Source organism: Pinus tabuliformis, chromosome 5_1 (genome assembly GCF_031772625.1).
Source record: "Pinus tabuliformis cultivar Carrire ecotype Pingquan chromosome 5_1, CPIR1, whole genome shotgun sequence".
NCBI classification, from domain to species: Eukaryota; Viridiplantae; Streptophyta; class Pinopsida; order Pinales; family Pinaceae; genus Pinus; species Pinus tabuliformis.
Window position 1 is genome coordinate 267,855,134 of NC_142305.1, and position 17,323 is coordinate 267,872,456.

Below are 17,323 nucleotides of genomic sequence, written 5' to 3' on the forward strand. Positions count from 1 at the left end.
AAAAGCTATTGAGGTTCTTCTATGTGCTCTTGTTTCAATTATATATTGTGATGATTGCATGTTTGGTTTACACTAATCCATGAACCAGTTATGATTGCATGCCTTTTGTAGTTTCCTTTTTTGTTATCTTGCAGGATCTCATTGTAGCTGGGCGAGCAGAAGAACAAAGAGCTAGGAGCAAGCGGCCAAAGAGAAGAGTTTGGATTCGACATTAAGCGCAAGGCAACGGTTAGTGCTTTCTCCATTCTCTTTTGCTTTCATAAAGAAGTAAACCTTAAGTAGTTTGTTTTACAGTTGTTGCTAAGGAACTGTCACCCTTAGAGTGGGATAGGGTCATCCGAGTCGGATACCTTTCCCTACAACAATCAACGCTCCTTCAGTCAATCTCCGGGTTTTGTTTATGAATTAAACAATTGATTTACAAGATTTCTAATTGCCCTCGTGGTGTCTCTAGTAACCTCATTAGATCTACCCCTATGATTGATTTACTGATTACCACTTGCTCGGCCAAAATCACTAAACTAAACTGCAAACTGTGACTCGGGACCCAATCAAAGTCTCGTCCCTGGTCCAGCGCACTATCTATTCTGTGAATCTCAAATTCAGTGCACTTCCCGAGTGTGCTAGGTGCGTTGCATTTCAATTTCACTGTGTTATAGGTGCACTGATCAAACTAGGCATTGTTCCTAAATTTTGGTTTCTGTGTTCACTCTTTTCAGATCTATTCAAGAGTTTTGCTGCCTGTAGTCGGTACACCTCTGTTTGAAACCCATTTCCTTGCTGTTATTCCGCATCCATTGTGCAAAGAACTGTAAATGTTTTTATGTATTTTTTGAGTCATTTTCAGTTCTCCTTTACAAATAAGTAAAGTAATCGTACTGTCGTTTCTTGATTTGAAAGTGTCGCTAGTGTCATTTTCAGTCATAGAAGAGAATCTCATTATTCTTGATAGTCGATTACCCTGTTACTATTGTATTTGATCTGAATTAGTAGTTTTTCTTGTGTCAAAAGCAAGTTTTCATTTCCAAATCGCAAAGTGTTGTCATTGTCTTCATTTTTATTTTGAAAAGAAACTTGTTAGTAATTGTCACTTTGAAAAATAATTCAGATTTGCGCATTAGATTTCTTTTTATCATTCACATATTAAGAAGGTTGAAAACAAATACATGCATGTGCATTTGCATTTAGACTGTTTGATTGGTTTGATTTAGGACAATGCATATGGTGTGTGCTCTATGCTCTTTGCTGAAAGAATTCCATTTCTCTTTCCATAGTAGCTAGGATTTTCATTGCACAAAGAAGATAAAATGATTGTTTATCATCTTAAACTGCATTTTAGGAATTGTACATCTACATCATGCGGTGAACCTGAAAGGCAAATTTCTTAAGCAAGATCAACTATAAAAGAAATTTAATGAATCTTACAATGCTTTGGAACCTAACGCACAACATCTAGAAGTCTAGGCTAGAGACGTATTCTGGCGTCGTAAAGCCTAGTAACTGTTGTTTTCACTATTGGTTGGGTGATTCCTCCACTTTGAGACGATAAGTGCTAGTACGGACTTGTGCTCCCACATACCGTCGAGTATATTTTGGGAGACCACAATAGGCTTAATCCTTTATCCATAGGAAGCCGTGTCTGCCGCCCTATCGATCACAATGCACTAAACACATCATTCGAGAAGATTGATTGCCGTACCATAAAAAGTATTCTAAATTTTTGTGATTGGTTTGGTAATCCCTCTGTCTAGATTTCCAGAGCAGTCCCTTTCATTCCTTTTCAGACTCCTTAACAGAAAAGGTCCATCCGAGCACTTGTCACTTCAAGCTCATTAAAAATCGAAGGCGACTAGAGTCATCTTTTGTTTTTTCTCGACTCTTAAAAATTGAAAAAACAAGTTGTGTCAAAGAGTCTAAAATTAATCTAGTTCGGAAACATACTTCCCCTTTATTTTTAGTTGATCGAGTAATCCGTAATCGTGGAAGAAATTCAATTGAAACCTCGTCGTTCACGTAGGCTTATGAGTCAACCGTCTTTGTCTCCGGAATCGAAACTATTACGGACAAAGCGAACTCATTTAACCGGTTCCAAATCTCCTGGTAAAGTTAGGACAAGTGTTCCAACACCATCAGAGACTCCGGTTACTCCAAACATTTCTGGTATCCCTGCATTTACAGAAGAAGTTCAGCAGCCACCGAGGGACAGTAGCTCTAATCATAGTTTTAAGGTAAACACTTGTGTTACTGAACCAGTTTCATCTACAACCAGTTCGAAGAGTGTTATTCCCCAAACATCTGTTGCTATAGATTCCATACCTTCTTTGGCACCAGAAATATTTTACGGACCTGACGGTCTACCTCTTCCACTTGGTCTGATTGCTATAGAAGAGATTGTGGAGGATCCTACATCTAGTACTCCATCGTAATTCTGAGTCGGGATCACTCTGTATCCTTCTTCATCAGAAATTAGTCTAATGCCAATAAAATCTCCTGTAGAATCGCTAGGTAATCTTTTGGATAGACTAGAAATGTCTGAACAACCGTCGACATCTAGGACTGTGTCGTCTGTCACAGCGATGGCGGAACTTCTTGCTGTCACTCCAACAATGTTCGTTGGTATAGCATTTGTCCCAAGTAGCTCTCAATCGCTAGAAGGGGTCCACTCAGGGGCTATTTCGACAGTATGGTCCATTCCTGTTTGTTCATCCGGAATAGTATCTAGAAACTCTTATGTTGAGTCTCGACAAATTGATCCTTCAGGGTGTCAATTTGGGCAGTCCGGTCCCTAAGGGCAAACCATTTCTTTAAGTACCAGATTACCGCCGTATGGGGAGCAATATACACTTTCATTGTCTCCTCTGGGAGGACAACCATACGAGACTTCACAACAAAATTCAGGTTATGCTGGAATTACATCTAGCAGTTGGGTGCCAATACTACCTCAACAACCAAGAGTTGTATATTCAATGAAACAATGTTTACCTATGTCAAATATACCAACTACGCTAGCTATTGTGACAATGTCACAAGTACAAGCGCTGCCTGTTGTATGCCAACCTCAGGTTTCTCATGTTGTAATGCAACAACCTCTTGACCCAACAACTCAACCACAATCACTGACTGGTGGAATGACACAGGCCCAAACGGGTACAATTACCCCTCATCTTGGTCAAACAGTTAGTATCATGCAACAACACATGGCTTCACAACCATGGCTGGTGCAATACCAACAAACGCAATTCCAATAAGTATACGGAGGATCTGAGCAACAAATCTTTGCAAATAGTGGGCAGCCGTATATTCAAAACGGTCAAAATAAACCATTCTACAATGGTTATGCCCGCCAACCTTACCAAAGTTACCAACATCAAATGCATTATGTTGGTATGCAAAGACCAACTACTCAGGAAATTCCATTTTATCCTGGGTATGCTTCTCCTAACCTGAATCAACAGTTACCCTTCGTGGGGACTTTAGAGTTACCAGATCTGAATCGGTTAACAAACGATCCAATCGCTTACGCCCCTTGGTGGCCAGCGATTCCGCATAAACTTTCGTCAGATATTCCTAAATTTAATGGAAATCCGGGTGAAGACCCGTCGAATCATGTGATGACCTTTCATCTGTGGTGTTCATCAAACACCCTAAACGATGATTCGCTTAGGCTTCGCCTTTTTCAGAGGACGTTAACTGGTCCAGCAACAAAATGGTATATTGAGTTACCCAGAGCTTCGTTTGACAACTTCAGTACCCTAGCCACAACCTTTTTAATCCATTTTCAGTTACCGATAAGGTACGAAACTGGAACAGAACTTCTTACCAATTTCAAACAAACAACGGCCACTTACATATCTGATGATAATCATGAGTGGCGACGACATCGTAGAATGGTAAAAGCGTATGTTCCTGATCAACTTTTAGTTGAATGGTTTATTAAGTCTTCGTTACCTTCCATTACAAAAGATGTGGCAAAAGGGGGAGTCATCACCGAAGAGCAAGTTATTGCTCGTGCGCAATATTTGGACTTGATGTGCCCATACCAGAATTCTTGGTCCCTCCTCCTCCTAAATCAAACAATGGCTCTCATGCCGGCGATGGCGTGATTGGCATGACAAACATGAAATCGACAAAGGCTACATCTAAGAAAGCCCGTATGATTTCTGATCAAAATGCAAATGAAGAACTTCTCACCTTGGAGGTAAATGTCATGTTGACCAACAAGGGCAAACAACTGAAGCAACCAGGGGGAAAGAAGAAAAATAAATGGACGAACAAGAAGCAGGGTGAGTCATCTCCTGAAACACCTTCTGCAAACTATTGTGGGCAAAGGAAACCCCCTACGGGGTGTCCGATATGCGACGAGGATCATTGCACGAGAGATTGCCCACATAAAACTGAAGTTAAGAAACTCTTTAAGAGTTCAAAAACCTCAGCAGTATTGATTGATCCATTTCCGAACCTGGGAACCAAACTAGTTGCTAATCAAAATGCTTCCCGATCCCATGTGCATATGTTGTCTATCTCAAAGCAGCAAAATGATGCTTTGACAAGGAATAAAGATTACGGGAATCCAAAGTTGTCGAACAACAAGGCTAATGGACAACCCAGTAGTTCGACAACAACGTTGACCGAAGTTTTGCCCCCCATCATCCCTGAACCAATGATAAAGTTGCCAAAGGGAGTAATACACAAATAGACATTTAATCCTTATGCAAAAGTAGCACAGAATTATAATATAGTAGAGGACCTGGCCCAATTGCCGTCCACTATGTTGACACTTGAGGTACCGCAAAATTACCTCTCCCAAAAGCAGGATCTATTATCAGTAATAGGTGGGATTGACCCAACAGATTCCAATCTTGTATCCTTTAATCACAAAGGATATGCCCCTCAGTTACCAGCTCAACTAGCTTTCCTTATTCAAGTGAAAGCCCTCAACAAAATTGTTCATCGAACAATTATTGATGAGGGGGCATCTACATGTATTATGTCGATGAGTTGCTGTAAAAATTTAGGCTCACCACCCTTGTCGAGATCATCAACGACGTTAAAATCATTTGATGGACGATCATACACTCCATACGGGATTTTAAGTAACTTGCAAGTTGAACTACGGGGCAAAACAGTAGAAATTGATGTTGAATTAATCGACGGAAACCTCAATTACAACATCCTACTCGGAAGTCCCTGGATATATGCCATGGTCGCAGTTGTGTCGACCTACTTCAGGAATATTGCATTTCCCTTTCAAGGAGGAATTATAATCGTCGACCAACAAACATTTCTCCCCAACAGTTCGCAAGTTACGGGAAGCATCTCAATGATCCATGGAAGCAGTCATTCGCTTCAAAATATTGGAGTAGGCCTCTTAAAAGACCCTACCTTAATGGGTACTTTTTCCCTACCACCTCCGAGTAATTTGGCGGAAGTGGCCACAGTAGAAACCTGCAATATGAAATATTCTATATCTAATGGATTCAGAAGATTCCTAAACATTTTGTCAGCATGGATCATCACCATTTTAGAAATATTGTAGCAATCAATTTTCTTGGCTTGGGGGGCAAACCCAAATCAACGATCATCGAGTGTCTGGATAGATAGGTCTAAGGAATATGGCACCTCTTCAGATCCTTGGTCGCATGTACATTCTACAGATGGAGGAATCATTCAATCAATGATGATAGGAGAGACACCATGGGAAGATTACCACCATTGCTCCCATATTGCGGATTACCATGAAGATTATTCCAGCAACCTTAATCATCCATCAGTTTTTGATTTTCTATCAAATACTGTAAATACAGTGGATTTCGAGGATGGTTCGTATCTCGTGTCGACCTCGTTAAAAAATAAACATAAGCAATGAGCAAGTTTTTCCCCCCGCGTTTAAGCTCATTAAAAAATGAACTAATTTCCTATAAATAACCATCGTGAATGTAGTACTTCAGCCTTTAAAGCCTTAGTCGTGTTCTCATCATCACCTCCACTTTGTATTGGCTGATCATTCACCTCCACTTGATTATTTACCACTTTTGAGGAACAACTGTGAAGAGTGATCTTGTTAGCCATCCTTCTGACACTGCCGTGATTGGAAAATTCCAAACCTTACCTGGAATCAGCTGCTACCCAAATTTATCACTCGTTCCTCAAAAAACAAGTCTCCTTTAAGCTCTTTTCAACTCACTCGTAAAATATGAAAAGATTGCCAAGCCATTGGCCTCTCCAGCTCGTTAAAGTGACCGGAAGTGCTATCCCTCCTTTAGATTTTAATCTTTTTGGACCTAAGGGATTGTTACACAAAAATATCGAGTGCTTGTCTTGTTCGGCTTGTTAAAATTACCGAAAATTCATCCCTTTCGTATTATTTTATACTTTTTCTGACTTAAGGGATTTGATGATGAAAAAGGATATTTGGAGTTTCCTTTATGTTCCTTTTTAGACTCTCTAAAATTGAAAAGGACCGAATTATCTTTGTCGTTAAACTCGTTAAAACCTAATAGCGACAAACTTGTCTATAACAAACAAGAACGAGTTTCACTATCGCTAGGCTCGCTAAAACATGGCGATGGGTTTGCCCAAAGGGAAAATTATAGAAAAAGCATATGTTATCCTCCTCAAGCTTGAAAAAAATAAAGAGGTATTGGTCAGCAATGACTGGGGAAAAATTGGGAAGAAAACTTTAAGAAACTTTGTTGGTAGCAAGTCGCTCTTGAACATGACACTTTCACTCTGCATCCAAGTCAGGTTGGGTTTTTCCATTCACTGGTCACATCACCATGGTTCTGTCACACCATCCACATTTGAGGAATGCTACCAATCCATCATGTCAGTGTCGCCGATATGTTCAAGAGAAGTCGCTCAGAGAATTCACCTGTCTCACCCACTATAATACATTTTCGCTCCATTCTTTCATGACCGCCACCCTGAACCATATATCACTAGATCGTTTTCACATCCATTAAAATCATTTGCTCTGTTCCATGTCATTGATGTGGGATTCATTAAGGCCCTCCTATGACAGATCGCTTCTTGTTGACATCACCTCATTATCCAAGAAGTCGATCTAGGAACAACCCTTTCAGTACTTTGAAGCTTGCATGCCTCAATAGCAAGTTTCTTACTTCCGGCGATAGGTTTTCATCAATGGCCTTCGACCAAAAGACTTTACGTGGTGTTCGACGCCAAGTCCCTTATTCACACCATGTGAATTGTACTGCAGTACCTTGAGGATCATTATCATTATTGGTGACTCCTCTCGTGCCTTTTAACAACTTAGATCATTGGTTGGCAATCAGGCAATGTCTTTCCATGTTCTACTCCAGAACATCTCTCACATGGATCGACTTGTACTTTGAGTGAAGATCGAACGAGATTGAAGACCCCAGTTCTAGTTTCATCCATCTAGGATGCGATATATATTCAGGAAAATAAAGACATCAAATGTACATCATTGTTGCACAGATAATCATCCAATATAAGGGATGATGACTCTACCAGAATCATCAGTCTACACTCAGACGATTGTCTGTCTCATGTACATGAAAAACGAATTTATAAAGTTGAGCATGGGAATGCCCGCCTCAGCTAGATCATGAAAATAAAATGAAGATAATGTATTGTATTGTATCTTATTACATGTCTCCTTCCATCTTGAAACAACTTTGGATGCTCATGATAAAGCATTTCACCCGACATCAAAAGATTAACGACCTCATGCTTTAGGGGGCAACTGTTATAGACATTTTTGGGCACTGCAACCCCAAGCATAAATGTCTGTAAACCAAGGGCTCCTAAGTCCCTAGAGGTGTTGTTCCAACCCCTAAAAGAATAGGGTCAACAGATTACATCACCTCCGAGAAGTTCTCGATGAAAAAGTACTCAGAACTGGTCAAAACTGGATCATTTAACTTGCTCCATGGCCAGGGTGCGATGCATCTCACCTTGTACACATGGGAAGTGCATTGCATTTCAAAGAGCCCTTCTATGGAGTGCGATGGACGAGAAAAAACAAGTGGCAGAGATAGTTTTCGAGGTGGATGATCATGGAATCTTCCAGAAACTTCTCCTGTGACACTTGCCTCTCAGAATCACCCAAGGATGAGTAAGAGATCGATGAGATCTCCAAGTGGAATCAAGAACTATCAGAGAGAAGACACTAATAAAAAACCCAGAGCTAACTCACACCTCTGCAAATATCTATATATAGATCTATCATCCCAGAGATCTAGGAGGTTGCAGGCTGGAATTTTGCATCTTGTAAGGAATTGTTGTTGGTTTCTTGAGGCAACATCATAGTGTTGGGTGATCTAAGCTTTTCATGAGGTGAAGAAGGGCTCACCTGCTGAGAGGATGATGTTGGGTCAGAACGATTGGTTGTAACTCTCTTGGCTCTTTCTTGATTATCAATAAAGCCATTCAAGTTTTCCTCCATACTCTCGTGTGATTTATGTTTTATGCATTTGTATGGTATATTTACATCTGATCCTAGATTTTTTATGATAATAGATCCATGTTCTTGTATAGTGTTATGCTTCTTTGATTATACAGGTACTCAATGAAGCTGGGTATACAAGAAAGGCAAGCAGCAAAGGACTATCAGAAGGGAGAGGAATCGAGCAAGGAACCAAGCGCAAGACAGAGGTTGGTCTCCTTAACTCTTCTCTCATCTATGTTTCATAAAGGAAGACGAAAGTAGTTTTACTTTGTTTGTTTCTAAGGTAGCTACCAGCCTTAGTGGGATTAGTAGTTTTGCATAGACATTATTCCTTGTAACAACACTATAAAAGCACTCTATGCAGAGCTTGAAGGCGAATTGTATTGGCCTTAAATTTAGTCCTCCACTGCTGCTAAGACTACTGGAAGGAGTAAAAGAGGAGGAAGAACGAAAATAGTGGGAAGAGGTGGATAGAAAGGTAGGATTCCATGATAAAGAGGAAGATATTACATTAGAAACATGGGATGTCAAAGATCTATCAAAGCCATCAAGGATGAAGAGTTATACTACTTGCTCAGAGGATGAGCAACCCATTTAGTAGGGGGGTGATCATGAGCGCCAGAAATGTGTAATTATATGGGCTCATTTTTCCACTTAATTTGACTTAATCCACCATTCTCATTAGTTTATTACATGTTTCTGATTATATTTATGCTAATAGAGTGAATTGGGTTAGTCATTTTTCCATGTAGTCTAATGTGTGCTTTATGCAGATTGTTTGGTAAATTTTGGACAAAGTCAAATGATTTATGAGCAAATGGCAGCAAATATTCGAGGAAAACAGGGAAGAGGATTTGTAGGGGGGTGTATCCTTCATTTATGACCCCTTTCCTTGAATCCTCCATCAACAACTCAAAGCACAAGAAACCACATTGATTCATTTAAGGGGCAGTTGTGCAAGTAAAGAAGGACTGTTGTTTATCTCGAGTTCTCGGAAGTCGAGCTCCTTGATTTTAAGAAGGCCATTGGGGGACTCCATTTCTATAAATAAGGGGGATTAGAGCCTCAGTAGGTTAGCCAATCATTAGTAGAATTTTCACACTTTTGTACAACACTTGTTTAACACATTTTCGAGCTTCCTTTTTGAGAACAATTTATGTAATGTGACTTTTACTTTTGATAATGGAGATGAAACAATTTTTGAGCCAGCACTGATCTTTTCCAGAGCACTAAAGTTCTTGGGTTAGGGCCCAACCCAAGCTACTTAGTACCTCTTTATTTTTACTTATCTGTTTTTTCTTCAGTTCATGAGTTAATTTATGTTACATAGATTCGTTTTACTTTGTTTAGATTAGGTTGCTTTTGATGGTGTGCATAGTTGTTTTTCTTTTAGTTGCTCAAGTAGGTTAATGTAGTGATAGACCATGTTTTAAAGAGGCCAAAAACAGGCCCTAATCTCCTTTCTCCCTTTCTGGTACTATGATTTGAGGTCAAGGCACTACTGTTGCCACCAAAAACACAGTTTTTCTCTCCCATGCAATTTATAGTGTGATGACTTGATTTGGAAAGATTAATGTCTTGCTTCAGATTCTGTTGCCTAGATAATTTCCTGTCATTTTACAATATATCTCTCTGCATGCTTTTCTGTTCAAAGGTTATTGTTCAACATTCTCTATTTGTAGGTCAGAAATTAGGTCAACCTAGAGAAATGTTTGTTTTTATTATATAGTTAGTCCTTTCTTTGATCAATTTTTGTATGTAAATGTGTAGATATCTTGTAGGACACCTCAGCTCACCATGCATCCATAAAGCAGCCAGCATCAACTCACTTCTCATATATTTCCCAAGTCATTCGAAACATTTTTCCAATCTGCCCTAATTTTTGCATTTCTCCATAAGCTTCCTTCTTGACATTTGAACAAATCTAACCACCATGTTCCCTCTTGATCTTCCTTGACAAGCTCCAAACACCTCAACACCTTCATCTAGCCTTTATTTACCCTTTCCCATCATTTTTCCACCTTCAAAACTTTAAAATATAGCTCCCAGCCTCCTCTTGTAGATCCTCCTATAGATCCCCTTCAGCCTCCTGTAAATTTCCCTGTAAGTGGTTTTTCAAAATCCGATTGCAATGGAAGTCTTAAGAAGGGTACTAGGGGCTTCTTAGGACCTCTCCACACCTTCTTCCACCTCTAAAAAAGCCAAGTCCATCCTCCTTCACCACGAAACCTATGCACAATCACAACCAGACAAAATCACTTGCATAACAATTTCACATAAAACACATAAAACCTCAAAAAGATGTTTTTTTCTCTCATTTCCTTTCAAAGTATCTTGAATAGATGTAATTTACTTTCTCAGTAGTCAATGGCATTCATTTCATTAATTTCCATCTCTTTTCTACAAAAGTAGGTTTAGAATTAGGGTTTGTGTTACACTTCAGTCTTCTTTCTCTTTATTCAAGTAGAATAGCCTATTTAGAGTTAGCACTCTTTCATCACAGCTAAAAGCTTCTTCTGAGAATTCGTAGAAGTCGGCTTAAGCTCCTAGTGATCTTGCACCAGCTAACCAAGTGACAACCTATAGTAAGAGCTAGTACTTGTGCATATAGCATCGTCACTTCCAAGTTTGTTACGAACTACATGGTTGATAAAAGTAAAGTAGGAAGCACTAGTAGTTGCAGCATTATTGCTGCAATATTGGTGCTCACCACAAACCTATTGTAATTTAGCTGGAAAGTAAATGTCATAAAGGAAATATATCTTATTATAAAAAAATAAAGCATAATGATAAACACGCAAACCAAATTTATCTTGTCGGAAAGGAAATGGAATTAAAGGAAATATATTATATTTTACAAGTAAGGAAAGTCCAAGATTACTCTTGCAAGAAGGAAATCACACTTTGTATAAAGTAAATTTTAGAGAGGAAGAAGGAATAAAGAAGAAATGTTAGTAAAAATTCCAAAAAAAAGTAATGTAAGAGCTAATAGCAACCTAACCAAGCCTCAACTCAACCAAAGGAATATCTTGAAAGCAAACTACTACAGGATTGCTACTTCTTGAGATAACTTATCGAATGTCCAAGAAAATAAAATGAAAATGAGATGGAATGATTTTTTTTTATCAATTATGATTCCCTAGGACTCCAATACAGTGGAATTACTCAAAAATACCCATGTTAACATGTGCTAAAAAATAACAGAAAATTACTACTCAAAAAACGGGAAATTTAAGAATTAGTGAGATATTTAACTTATTAAATGTCTAACCTTATCAAGTGAATATGCTATGGGGTGATTTTTTTATTAAATTAAATATTTTTATCACTCAATACATGTGGAATAGAATCAAAAGAGCCTCATCAACATGTGCTAAAACATAGTACAAAACTACTACTGGAAACCAGAAATTTCAGAGGAATGAACTAGTAAGTTGATCTAAGTGACCAAATGCCTAGGATAATAAAGTGAAAATGTTGTGGGATGAATTTTGTTATTAATATGGATTTTTCTAAGCTCTAATAAAAGTGGAATAAACTTGAAATAATCTCATTAACATCTTCTAAAAATTGGCATAAAATTACTATGGTTTTGCTATGGGATGCTTTGAGAAATTCCAAAATTGTTAACTAGTAAAGAAATCCAAGTAGAGAAATCATAGATATGACTTTGAAAGTTTTTTAAAGTCATGAGTCATGCTTGTGACTTCATAAAAATCCTAAAAAACATCTCCCTTCAATCATTTAACCAATATAACCTACAACAAATTAAGAATCAATACTAAATGCAAGAATATGAGATGTAAGTGAAAAAAAAACTAAAACAAAATAAATAAATTGTACAATAGGGCTATGAGGCTCCCAAGATGGCGAAGCCTAAGAATACTCAGAGTCCTATGAAAGAAACCAAGCTTTGGAAGCTAAAAATGGTACCAAACTTATTATTTGAATCAATCCAAGTACTTCCCTCTTAGAAATGAAAGTGGAGTTGCTAAATAACAAGTTTTGTCCAGAAGAAGAATAAGAAATACATGCCCCTATATGAAAATTCAAATTGTTGCTCATACAAATATATGGGGAAACATCCTTGTTGAAAGAAGGAAACCTTCTCCTCCAAAATCCCTCAAAAATTGGATATGGTTCCCAACACTAGGAATATTGATTAAATGGCAGGGAACACATTCCTAGATTTTATGAATCATTGGAGCTCCATAATCTATTCAATAATTTAATCATATCATGTTCATTTATTACCCAATATTTTTCCATCGTCTAGTAGGGAGGAAGTCCCTAGATTATCTCAGCCTGCAAATCTTCACAATCTACCCAATTTTCTCACAATATTCTACAAAAACAAATAACATTATGTGCATAATATGAAATTATCTCTAAAACTTCCGAATGAACATATTAAATCTAAAAATATGTTATATAATGAAAAAATAGAGGTTTAATGTGCTAAATCATGGTCAAACGGGCCTTAATTTGTGTTTAATTTGGAGGCCCAAAAATTAGCTAATCTACAGTATGCATATTATTGTTCATGTCTTCTATTTCTAGATGTATGATGCATGGTAATGTTGAGATATTGTGCATTCATATGATTGAGTCTTGATGAATTTATATGTTGGTTGTCCACGGAGAGAGTATGTCATTGACTATGATATTTTGAATCGATTTATCGATAGATTTCTATTGCTTGGGTTTTTTCTCTCATTTTATGACAATAGAGAGTGATTTGACCTTGAGAGCATGAGGTTAAGGAAATGAAGAGTTGTTGATGTTGCTATATTTCCAAATCTTATGTTGTTGTTGCTAATGCACATATTAGTTCTATCTAATTTCTTATTTGGCATTAATTAACGATGTTGGAGAAATTTCTTACATTGTTTTATCTGCTACAAATGATATTTTTGTTTCTTGCTATTGTTCATATTTGATGATATACTATTAACGAATGATGAGGATGTATACATTATTTTTTCTATGTCGTACTATTCATGTTGTTGATGTCATGCAGTTATGTAATAGACGCTTATGTGGATCATGTTGTTGCTTATGGTTTTATGGCTAACATATTGAGAAGAGCCATGCTATGTATTGTACTTCTATTTTTGTTGTTACATAGAGCACATATCATTGCTCATGGATCTCAAGTATTTGATGCATATCATTGTATAGGGCTTGCATAGAGAAAATCATGTTTGTGTGCATTAGTAAAAGATATGTATAATAATTAATTTATCCTATTGGTGTATTACTGCTGGAGAGATCTATGATGTCTAGGATGTATTTTAAAGGTTGTCAAATCAACTATGTATGGGCTAATAGATGTCCGAGTCATGTCATATTTTGTATTCTGTTCATGTATGCCTATTGCATTGGGTGAATGATGTAAACTTGGGCCCATAAAGTCACTGATTGATGATAGGTATGCTTATGGAGGAATCATATTTTAATCTTATGCACTTATCATAGCCGTCAATTTTCTGCATGAAGCCTTATATATGTATGGCACTTCATTGTATATCATTGCACAAAGTCAGTTGGAGTCTAGGTTCATCAGGAGTAGTCTCTTACACTTAGAAAGGAGGTTTATTGTACAAGATCGTAGGTATCGCTACACTAAGAAAGAAAGTATTTTTGTAGATCCATGTTTAGTATGAGAGGTTGCATAGTATTGGCTAGAGACATGTTGGCAGTTGAGTTCCTTGTTTTACAAGCTTATTTTGTAGGAGAGACAACTTTGGTTTGTATCAATATTATATCGACATGGTGTTGATAATTATAGAGTGAGTAATCCTCTCATTTGACAAAATATTGGAATTATTATTTTTCATTGGTATTTATCTTTAGAATTGATGTCAAAGGTGGAGAGAATTTGGAATGTATGGCAATCAACTTTAGAGTTGTCGAGAGTGTGTGGAGACCAACCTTAGAAGTTGGAGACTAAGTTGAGGTTGAAACCAATGCCAAGGGGGGAGTTTGTTGATATTGTAGTATTGGCACTGATGTTAATAAGGTCTTCATAGTTTTTTTCACATGTTTTCTGTCAACCTTAAGATGGTAGTCCTCATGATTCAGATGAGTGAGGATTGGTTTGTTTTCAGGATCCTATTATGATGCATAGGTGTCGATTCATGATGAGGAGGTTGACCAATGCGGTATCAATGTTATTGAATATGTTTTCATCTTGATGACATGATGTAGATGTGTATTGTGTGTTATTTACAATGCATAAGAGTTGGAAATGGAGCTACATTTGTTGGAGGAAGTTTGATAGGTTCTAGAAGGCATGCATGAGTTCCTACAGGTTTTGGAGATGTTGGACAAGAGATGAGATACTAGATGGAGGTCATTTAATGTATTATGTGAGTTTAGTGAGTTTGATTCCCTTATGTTGACACATATGTTAAGTGCCATGAGGTGAAATTAATTGTGGAAGGTGAGTATGATGTCCCAAGCATCCTCTTGAAGTAGAGCTGGCAGATTTCATGAGGAAGGAGGCGTAAGAAGGTCTAAAACAAGTGAGAAATGGCCATAGAGAACTAATAACATTAGACTCAACATGGAAGAGAGAGTGATAATCTAGGACAAAATAATTGGGGGAGCATTACTCTGGTTTGGTTGTTTCTCATCGACTTCCTCGATCATCTCAAGTTTTTTTATGAGTTTTTCAAATGGCAGTTGTTTGATATTTTTATAAAAAGTTAGAAAAGGTTAACCATCATATAGAAGGTGGTTAAATTGGAAATATGTCTCTCCTTCAATGAAGATAGTGGAAGATCAAGTCAAGGATGAAGGTAAGTTCAAAATGTTTGAACATTTCCTTAGTGTATGAACTAAGATTTGTTGAGCTCGATACCCTTTTGTAATTATTTAATTAATCAATTTAGATCATATATATCAGAGAGAGAAAAATGATAGACAAGTTGGTTGTGCTATGTGTTGAGTGAGTGTGAGAGAGGAGAAGTGTGTGTAAGCTATGAGAGATACAATGAAATAATTATGAAGTAGTTTGCATGTATTGGAGAATGTAGAAGAGGTGTATCTCAGCCAACATTTTATATACAAAGCGAGGAGATGAAGTGTTGGGAGGAGGTCCCATGGGGTAAATTTTGAGGTTAGAAATCCATGTTTTTGGGTAGAGGACCTGAATTTGTATAAATAATGTAAGTCTCCGCATTTTGTGGTCATGGAGCACGAAGATATCTGAAGTAAAAAAGGGTTTTCCACCCTTAGTCTAGATAGATTGAGTCATTTTTGGAGATTCGCCCTTGGTCCACGAACCTTGGTATTGTATAAAAAGGAGAGTCTTATAGAGTCTTAGGGAGTTCAGTAGTCATGAGTCATTAATGTAATATGGTTTGGAGAGCTACGAGCGAGAGTCTTAGTGGAGGAAGAGGATCTGCAACTGAGTATGTAGAGGCCTAGGGTAAAAGTCTGCAGCTGAGTGTGCAGACCCCTGTAGCTATGTGCATAGTTTGGTTAGATTCTGTATTGAAAATATGAATCATCGATGAAGAGATCTATTCAGAAATTACTATACACTTTCCATCTGTGTAAGCATTATTTTACTACTATTACAAATGCTACAATTATGCTATGTTGAATGTTGAGTTTTAGATATAATGTTAAGTTGATGTGAAAAAATATATGTTTCTCTCTGTTACATCAATGCAAGTAATAATATATGTTTACGTGAGCATAATCTTAATTGTATGGTAAAGATGGATAATACCTAAGACAATCTGGGAGACAAGTAACCTAGTTACAGAGCCACGTAAGTGCCAAAATCATCATCTAGGGTTACTCAAAGGACAATCAGATACCTTTGCAAAGGTTCTAAAAGACGGAAGAAGAAGCACATCTATAAGCCCTAAAGGCTTGTCGATCTGTGTGAAGATAGGAGTAAGGGTATATGATTGACATCATGACTATCTGAGGGTGCAAAAACTTGGTACATCCATCCCTCATATTGTTGTGGGTGAGTCTTCAGTTCGTGCTCTATGGATTGATGCCGAAAGGGCGAGTCGTGTAGGGATTTTCATGGCTGCTTAAGCATTGAAACTAGGTCAGGGCCTATCAACCCAACAAATGGTTCTATTACCAGGAGTGGGATCTGTATAATCAGATGTGTGATGTTGTATCATTGGAATCCAACTAAGAAAGAGATCGAGAACTGGTCGGATAGAAAGATCCATGAATTCCCGACACAACAATAGAAGAATGCACGATTGATGAAAGAACAATGGTTGGACAAATATATATACACATAAATACATTAAGTATTCTTCTATTCCTTCCCATTTTAGTTATATAGTGGATCACAAAGTTTATAGATGATCAAGGAAGGTGAAAGGTTGACAATATGATTGTTTGAACACCGGAGTTAGTAAGGAGATTAGAAGCCTCTGAAGATAATATCATGCATGTTGTCAACCATTGGCTCGACCGCATCATAGGAGGATTTGTTACAAATTTCTCGGTCGATACCTTTGTCAAATACAACAAAGCAGAGTGCCACTTCTTTAAAGGACCAGGAGGTAAGTATTTGAAGTCACTAAATACTTGGATTAAGATTCTCTTTTGTGAAAAGTGGGTCATGTGGCTACATTGATGTTTGGAGCTACATGAAGCAGAAAGTCTTTCAGGGGCGGAGGAAGAAAAGGACCTGAGTATAGCCCAATGATCGAGCCTCCTTTGAGTAAGGATGAAGGAGAAGTGAAGTCTTCTCCACTGAGAAATGTTCAATTGATAAGAGAACAGTTCTCACAAATACCTACACCGCCTCCCTCCTCACCTCCACCGCACACCCCATCACCCACACCACCACCACCTCCACCACTGTTGAACATGGAGAACTCCATAAAGGTACTTGTATTCAAG